The sequence below is a fragment of the Papaver somniferum genome, chromosome 7 (assembly GCF_003573695.1).
Source record: "Papaver somniferum cultivar HN1 chromosome 7, ASM357369v1, whole genome shotgun sequence".
NCBI lineage: Eukaryota > Viridiplantae > Streptophyta > Magnoliopsida > Ranunculales > Papaveraceae > Papaver > Papaver somniferum.
The window spans coordinates 179,341,902-179,351,927 of record NC_039364.1 but is presented as its reverse complement, the minus strand read 5'-3'; positions in this window follow the sequence as shown (position 1 = coordinate 179,351,927).

Here is a 10,026-nt window from a genome sequence, read left to right as displayed (position 1 = left end):
TATGAGCTTTCACAAAAACCAAGATTTTTATTTTTTTTATGTGAGATTTCACAAAATGGAATAAACTCCCGTTTCAAAGGTGGATTCTCATACGAGAGAAAAACTCTTTTTCTTTTTAAACAGACGTGCATAGGAAACCGAAACAACTTATCAACCTAGATCCTCTCTGTGGGAACGATCCTTTCTTACCCTTATTAGAGTTTTTATGTACATTTTTTAAAAGCAAAAAAAATTCTCTCTTCTAACTTTGCTCTGGCGACTTTGCTTGGGTTTTATTAGGGTTTTTTTTTCACATTTTCTCAATTTTTGATCATATTTGGATGACTGGAAATGGGAGAACAACATGATCATGGTCCAAGTATGTCTCATAGGATGTCTACATCCTTTGCAGACATGGTGAAGGGTAAACAATCGCTGAATACTTCCATAATTGATATTACCACTTTACCAAACCCTAGTTTTCTAGATGATAAACCAGTCATGGAAATACCCTCAGATTTTTAACAAGAGGGGTGTGCGGATTGGAATCACAGTCTTATTGCAAGATTGGTGTTTAGGAATTTGGTATTCTCTGAAGTTAAAAAATCTCTATTAGATCAATGGAAGTTAGGTCTGGGAAGAGTCAAGTTCACGCCTTTAACAAAAGGTTTTTTCATTATCAAGTTTTCAACAGAGGAGGATATGATAAAAGTCCGTGATGGAGAAACTTGGAAAATAGGTCAACAAGAACTTAGGCTTCAAGACTGGTTTCCATGGTTAGATCCCGACAAGCATTGCTCTTCTCATGCATCCGTATGGGTTAATTTCCCTGGACTGTACGTGGAGCTATGGACAGAAAAGATTTTACTGTCATTAGGTAAAAACCTAGGTAACCCTATAGTGGTGGATAAAAAGACATTGAACCATGAATATGGTTATTTTGCAGCGGTTTTGGTTGATATAGATTTCTCAAAGAAAGTCCCAGAATACATTCATGTAACTGTGGGAGGAAGAAGTTTTAATCAATTTGTGGAAGTGCAAAAACTGCCAAAGTTTTGTGCTCACTGCAAAATTGTTGGCCATGTTGGAACGGAATGTAAGAAGAAGTCTAAGAAGATTTCAACAGGTAATTCTACAAGGCGTGTCCAACAAAATGTTATGAAATGGCAGCCAAAAGTTGATGGTGCTACAAGTTCTGGTGGTATTCTTTCGGAGAGGGATGACAGTTCTGTTGATAATGGTGTGGAGTCTTCTACAACATCTGCATCTATTCAGAACTCTTTGAATGAGGAGTGTAAGAAAGTTAATGGTAAGAGAAACTCTGGTTATAAATCTACAACTCCTTTTGTTGATGATCTTATCAGTACGGAAGTAGTCTGTCAACACAATAAGTTTGATGTTCTTGCCAATGAGTTGGGTCTGAAAAATGATATTAGTAATGTCGATGCTGAGAATGATGAGGAAATAGATTTGGAATGCTCGGATCCTGATGGTGAAATAGACGCTGATATACTAGCAAGATGGGAAGATAACAGGAAAGCTAGGGAAGCTGCAAGAGCGTTTGTAAATACGGATGCCAATACAAACTCTGAAGTTACGGGAAAAGTTATGGAAGTTAAGTCCAACATAAACTCTGATTTGGTAAAGTCCTTCTCCAAGACAAAGTCCGTGAACAAGCAAAATCTGGAGAACAGTTTCGTGTTGAATAAATCTACTCATGCAGATCATGCAGTTACGTCCGTGACCAAGCACTCTCAGTCCGGGATTAAACAATTGGAATCCTTATCAAAGTATAAGCCAGAGTCTGGGCCAAATATGGATTTGGTTTTTGATTCAGGTTTGGAACAGCCCAAGGATGCAGGTGTTGCTGTAGTTAGTGATGAGGTTCGAGCTGCTTTGGAGAAATCCAAACAGCTAGATGAGGAGGTAGAAATTTCTGAAGCTGTTGTTCGAAAGGCAGCTGAAGATTTGGAAAGAGCCAGGCAGGCTCTTAATGCAGCTAAGGGTTCTTCTCCAACTGCTTTAAGCCAGAAGCACAAGCCGGAAAGTGAAGATCATAAGAACAAGCACAAGCTTACTACAGAGGAGTACGAGGTTCATTGCACAATAACAAAATTTGATATTCAACAAAAGTTCTTGAACGATTTATCATTTCGAAGGGAGCATCTCCAGGAAATACAAGATCAATCTAGAAGAATGAAGACTCTAAAGAAGAAAATAAGAACAAAGGAAGCTAAAAATCCTTTTATTTTATTTTTTTGTTAGTTTTTTGTTTTTTAAGAGATTAATTTTGATAGCTTTTTTCATGTTATATCTTTTCTCTATGGTTTATGGGGGTGGGGAGGCCTTGTGCCTCCCATTATGTAATTCTTGTAATTACGTTTTTTTTGCTTAATAAACCATTTTGACCTAGAAAAAAAAAACCCTTTCTTACCCTTGCTATATTTTATATTTTGAGTAGTGAGAAAGTAATTTATTTTTGACGCATACGACAGCGATCATTCTACATTGTCTTTCATCCTTTTTCTATTGTGAAATTTGCCTTCCTTAATATTTTCTTGAATCAACGTACATAGAAATGCAATTTTTACTAGACGTAATGCTTTAGAACATATTATTTGTGATTACAATACATTTTTAAAACTTTATCTGTTAAAGATGAGTTTATCTAGTTTACGATTTAATCTCAGAAATAAATTTCCTACTTATAATGAAGTGTGTAAACTTTTTTGAGTTAACGTATATAAAATTCAACATTTTTATGAACTCTTTCTTTTTTTGTTGGCTTTGTCTTTTTATTTGATATAAGATAGATGAAATTTGTTAGGATTTGGATTAGTTAGGCATGGTTTTTCATCCTTCTTCTATTGTGAAATTTGACTTCCTTCATATTTTCTTGAATCAACGTACATAGAAATACAATTTTTACTAGATGTAATTCCTTAGAACATATTATTTGTGATTACAATACATTTTTCAAACTTTTTATGTTAAAGATGAGTTTATCTAGTTTACAATTTAGTTTCAGAATTCAATTTCAGACTTATAACGAAGGGTGTAGCCTTTTTTGAGTTAACGTATATAAAATTCAACATTTTTATGAACTATTTCTTTTTGTGTTGGCTCTGTTTTTCAATTTGATTCAAGATAGATGAAATTTGTTAGGATTTGGATTAGTTATGCATGGTCTTTAATCCTTCTTCCATTGTGAAATTTGACTTCCTTCATATTTTCTTGAATCAACGTACATAGAAATGCAATTTTTACCAGACGTAATGCCTTAGAACATATTATTTATGACTAAAATACATTTTCAAACTTTTCTGTTAAATATGTGTTTATCTAGTTTACAATTTAGTTTCAGAAATAGATTTCAGACATATAACGAAGTGTGTAGACTTTTTTGACTTAACATACATAAAATTCAACATTTTTATGAACTCTTTCTTTTTGTGTTAACGTAATGCCTTAGAACATATTATTTGTGACTACAATACATTTTAAAACTTTTTCTGTTAAAGATGAGTTTATCTAGTTTACAATTTAGTTTCAGAAATCAATTTCAGACATATAACGAAGTGTGTAGACTTTTTTGAGTTAACATACATAAAATTCAACATGTTTATGAACTCTTTCTTTTTGTGTTGGATTTGTCTTTCTATTTGGTTCAAGATAGATTAAATTTGTTAGGATTTTGATTAGTTCTACATGGTCTTTCATCCTTCTTCTAGTGTGAAATTTGACTTCCTTCATATTTCTTGAATCAACGTACATAGAAATGCAATTTTTACTAGAGCTATTGCCTTAGAACATATTAATTGTAATTACAATACATTTTATCAAACTTTTTCTGTTAAAGATGAGTTTATCTAGTTTACAATTTAGTCTCAGAAATCAACTTCCGACTTATAACGAAGTGTATAGACTTTTTTGAGTTAACGTATAAAAAATTCAATATTTTATGAACTCTTTATTTTTGTATTGGCTTTGTCTTTCAATTTGATTCAAATAGATGAAATTTGTTAGAATTTGGATTAGTTCTGACTGGTCTTTCATCCTTCTTCTATTGTGAAATTTGACTTCCTTCATATTTTCTTGAATCAACGTACATAGAAATGCAATTTTTACTAGACGTGATTCCTTAGAACATATTATTTGTGATTACAATACATTTTTCAAACTTTTTCTGTTAAAGATGAGTTTATCTAGTTTAAAATTTAGTTTCAAAAATCAATTTCAGACATATAACGAAATTAGTAGACTTTTTTGAGTTAACGTATATAAAATTCAACATTTTTATGATCTCTTTCTTTTTGTGTTGGCTTTGTCTTTCTATTTGATTCAAGATAGATGAAATTTGTAAGGATTTGGATTAGTTATGCATGGTCTTTCATCCTTCTTCTAATGTGAAATTTGACTTCCTTCATATATTCTTGAATCAACGTACATAGAAATGCAATTTTTGCTAGATGTATTGCCTTAGGACATTTTAAATGTAATTACAATATATTTTTCAAACTTTTACTGTTAAAAATGAGTTTATCTAGATTACAATTTAGTCTCAGAAATCAATTTCCAACTTATAACGAAGTGTGTAGACTTTTTTATGTTAAAGTATATAAAATTCAAAATTTCTATGAACTCGTTCTTTTTGTGGTTGCTTTGTCTTTCTATTTGATTCAAGATAGATGAAATTTGTTAGTATTTGGCTTATTTCTGCATGGTCTTTCATCCTTCTTCTAGTCTGAAATACGACTTACTTCATATTTTCTTGAATCAACGTATATAGAAATGCAATTTTTACTAGAGGTGTTGCCTTAGAACTTATTATTTGTGATTACAATAAATTTTTCAAACTTTTTATGTTAAATATGAGTTAATCTAGTTTACAATTTAGTCATAGAAATCAATTTCCGACTATAACGAAGTGTGTATACTTTTTTGAGTTAACGTATATAAAATTGAAAAAATTTATGAACTCTTTGTTTTTGTGTTGCCTTTGTCTTTCAATTTGATTCAAGATAGATGAAATTTTTAGGATTTGGATTAGTTGTGCATGGTCTTTCATCTTTCTTCTATTGTGAAATTTGACTTCCTTCATATTTTCTTGAATCAACGTACATAGAAATACAATTTTTACTGGAGGTATTTCCTTAGAACATATTAATTGTACAATACATTTTTCAAGCTTTTTCTGTTAACGATGAGTTTATCTAGTTTAAATTTAGTCTTAGAAATCAATTTCCGACTTATAACGAAGTGTGTGGACTTGTTTGAGTTAACGTATATAAAATTCAAAAAATTTATGAACTCTTTCTTTTTGTGTTGGCTTTGTCTTACTATTTGATCCAAGATAGATGAAATTTGTTAAGATTGGATTAGTTCTGCATGGTCTTTCATCCTTCTTCTATTGTGAAATTTGACTTCCTTCATATTTTCTTGAATCAACGTACATAAAAATGCAATTTTTACTAGACGTAATGCCTTAGAACATATTATTTGTGACTACAATATATTTTTCAAACTTTTTGTGTTAAAGTTGAGTTTATCTAGTTTACAATTTAGGTTCAGAAATCAATTTCAGACTTATAACGAAGTGTGTAGACTTTTTTGAGTTCACGTATATAAAATTTAACATTTTTATGAACTCTTTCTTTTTGTGTTGGCTTTGTCTTTCTATTTGATTCAAGATAGAAGAAATTTGTTAGGATTTGGATTATTTCTACATGGTCTTTCATCCTTCTTCTAGTCTGAAATACGACTTCCTTCATAATTTCTTGAATCAACGTACATAGAAATGCAATTATTACTAGACGTAATGCTTTAGAACATATTATTTGTGATTACAATACATTTTTCAAACTTTTTCTGTTAAATATGAGTTTATCTAGTTTACGATTTAGTCTCAGAAATCAATTTCCGACTTATAACGAAGTGTGTAGACTTTTTTGAGTTAACGTATATAAAATTTAACATTTTTATGAACTATTTCTTTTTGTGTTGGCTCTGTCTTTCAATTTGATTCAAGATAGATGAAATTTGTTAGGATTTGGATTAGTTATGCATGGTCTTTCATCCTTCTTCCATTGTGAAATTTGACTTCCTTCATATTTTCTTGAATCAACGTACATAGAAATGCAATTTTTACCAGACGTAATGCCTTAGAACATATTATTTATGACTACAATACATTTTCAAACTTTTTCTGTTAAAGATGAGTTTATCTAGTTTACAATTTAGTTTCAGAAATAGATTTCAGACATATAACGAAGTGTGTAGACTTTTTTGAGTTAACATACATAAAATTCAACATTTTTATGAACTCTTTCTTTTTGTGTTAACCTAATGCCTTAGAACATATTATTTGTGACTACAATACATTTTCAAACTTTTTCTGTTAAAGATGAGTTTATCTAGTTTACAATTTAGTTTCAGAAATCAATTTCAGACATATAACGAAGTGTGTAGACTTTTTTGAGTTAACATACATAAAATTCAACATGTTTATGAACTCTTTCTTTTTGAGTTGTCTTTGTCTTTCTATTTGGTTCAAGATAGATTAAATTTGTTAGGATTTGGATTTATTCTACATGGTCTTTCATCCTTCTTCTAGTGTGAAATTTGACTTCCTTCATATTTATTGAATCAACGTACATAGAAATGCAATTTTTACTAGAGCTATTGCCTTAGAACATATTAATTGTAATTACAATACATTTTTTCAAACTTTTTCTGTTAAAGATGAGTTTATCTAGTTTACAATTTAGTCTCAGAAATCAACTTCCGACTTATAACGAAGTGTATAGACTTTTTTGAGTTAACGTATAAGAAATTCAATATTTTATGAACTCTTTATTTTTGTATTGGCTTTGTCTTTCAATTTGATTCAAATAGATGAAATTTGTTAGAATTTGGATTAGTTCTGGCTGGTCTTTCATCCTTCTTCTATTGTGAAATTGGACTTCCTTCATATTTTCTTGAATCAACGTACATAGAAATGCAATTTTTGCTAGATGTATTGCCTTAGGACATTTTAATTGTAATTACAATATATTTTTCAAACTTTTACTGTTAAAAATGAGTTTATCTAGATTACAATTTAGTCTCAGAAATCAATTTCCGACTTATAACGAAGTGTGTAGAGTTTTTTATATTAAAGTATATAAAATTCAAAATTTGTATGAACTCTTTCTTTTTGTGGTTGCTTTGTCTTTCTATTTGATTCAAGATAGATGAAATTTGTTAGTATTTGGCTTAGTTCTGCATGGTCTTTCATCCTTCTTCTAGTCTGAAATACGATTTCCTTCATATTTTCTTGAATCAACGTATATAGAAATGCAATTTTTACTAGAGGTGTTGCCTTAGAACTTATTATTTGTGATTACAATAAATTTTTCAAACTTTTTCTGTTAAATATGAGTTAATCTAGTTTACAATTTAGTCTTAGAAATCAATTTCCGACTATAACGAAGTGTGTAGACTTTTTTGAGTTAACGTATATAAAATTGAAAAAATTTATGAACTCTTTGTTTTTGTGTTGGCTTTGTATTTCAATTTGATTCAAGATATATGAAATTTTTAGGATTTGGATTAGTTCTGCATGGTCTTTCATCTTTCTTCTATTGTGAAATTTGACTTCCTTCATATTTTCTTGAATCAACGTACATAGAAATACAATGTTTACTGGAGGTATTTCCTTAGAACATATTAATTGTAATTACAATACATTTTTCAAGCTTTTTCTATTAACTATGAGTTTATCTAGTTTACAATTTAGTCTTAGAAATCAATTTCCGACTTATAACGAAGTGTGTAGACTTTTTTGAGTTAACGTATATAAAATTCAAAAATTTTCTGAACTCTTTCTTTTTGTGTTGGCTTTTTCTTACTATTTGATTCAAGATAAATGAAATTTGTTAGGATTGGATTAGTTTTGCATGGTCTTTCATCCTTCTTCTATTGTGAAATTTGACTTCCTTCATATTTTCTTGAATCAACGTACATAAAAATGTAATTTTTACTAGACGTAATTCCTTAGAACATATTATTTGTGACTACAATATATTTTTCAAACTTTTTGTGTTAAAGTTGAGTTTATCTAGTTTACAATTTAGGTTCAGAAATAAATTTCAGACTTATAACGAAGTGCATAGACTTTTTTGAGTTAACGTATATAAAATTTAACATTTTTATGAACTCTTTCTTTTTGTGTTGGCTTTGTCTTTCTATTTGATTCAAGATAGAAGAAATTTGTTAGGATTTGGATTAGTTCTACATGGTCTTTCATCCTTCTTCTAGTCTGAAATACGACTTCCTTCATATTTTCTTGAATCAACGTACATAGAAATGCAATTTTTACTAGACGTAATGCTTTAGAACATATTATTTGTGATTACAATACATTTTTCAAACTTTTTCTATTAAATATGAGTTTATCTAGTTTACGATTTAGTCTCAGAAATCAATTTCCTACTTATAACGAAGTGTGTAGACTTTTTTGAGTTAACGTATATAAAATTCAAAATTTGTATGAACTCTTTCTTTTTGTGTTGGCTTTGTCTTTCTATTTGATTCAAGATATATGAAATTTGTTAGGATTTTGATTGGTTCTGTATGGTCTTTCATCCCTCTTCTATTGTGAAATTTGACTTCCTTCATATTTTCTTGAATCAACTTACATAGAAATGCAATTTTTACGAGACGTAATGCCTTAGAACATATTATTTGTGACTACAATACGTTTTTCAAACTTTTTATGTTAAAGTTGAGTTTATCTAGATTACAATTTAGGTTCTGAAATCAAATTTCAGACTTATAACGAAGTGTGTAGACTTTTTTGAGTTAACTTATATAAAATTCAACATTTTTATGAACTCTTTCTTTTTGTGTTGGCTTTGTATTTCTATTTGATTTAAGATAGAAGAAATTTGTTAGTATTTGGATTAGTTATGCATGGTCTTTCATCCTTCTTCTAGTGTGAAATTTGACTTCCTTCATATTTTCCTGAATCAACGTATATAGAAATGCAATTTTTACTAGAGGTATTGCCTTAGAACATATTAATTGTAATTAAAATACATTTTTCAAACTTTTTCTGTTAAAGATGAGTTTATCTAGTTTACAATTTAGTCTCAGAAATCAATTTCCGACTTATAACGAACTGTGTAGACTTTTTTGAGTTAATGTATATAAAATTTAAAAATATTAAGAACTCTTTCTTTTTGTGTTGGATTTGTCTTACTATTTGATTCAAGATAGATGAAATTTATTAGGATTGGATTAGTGTTGCATGGTCTTTCATACTTCTTCTATAGTGAAATTTATCTTCATTCATATTTTCTTGAATCAACGTACATAGATATGCAATTTTTACTAGACGTAATGTCTAAGAACATATTATTTGTGATTACCATACATTTTTCAAACTTTTTATGTTAAAGTTGAGTTTATCTAGTTTACAATTTAGGTTCAGAAATCAATTTCAGACTTATAACGAAGTGTGTAGACTTTTTTGAGTTAACGTATATAAAATTTAACATTTTTATGAACTCTTTCTTTTTGTGTTGGCTTTGTATTTCTATATGATTCAAGATAGAAGAAATTTTTTAGGATTTGGATTAGTTCTACATGGTCTTTTATCCTTCTTCTAGTCTGAAATATGACTTCCTTCAAATTTTCTTGAATCAACGTACATAGAAATGCAATTTTTTCTAGAGGTATTGCCTTAGAATATATTAATTGCAATTACAATACATTCTTAAAACTTTTTCTTTTAAAGATGATTTTATCTAGTTTACAATTTAGTCTCAAAAATGAATTTCCGACTTATAACGAAGTGTGTAGACTTTTTTGAGTTAACGTATATAAAATTCAAAATTTTTATGAACCTTATGTTTTGGTGTTGGCTTTGTCTTTTTATTTGATTCAAGATAGATTAAATTTGTTACGATTTGGATTAGTTCTTCTTGGTCTTTCATCTTTCTTCTATTGTTAAATTGACTTCCTTCATATTTTCTTGAATCAACGTACATAAAAATGCAATTTTTA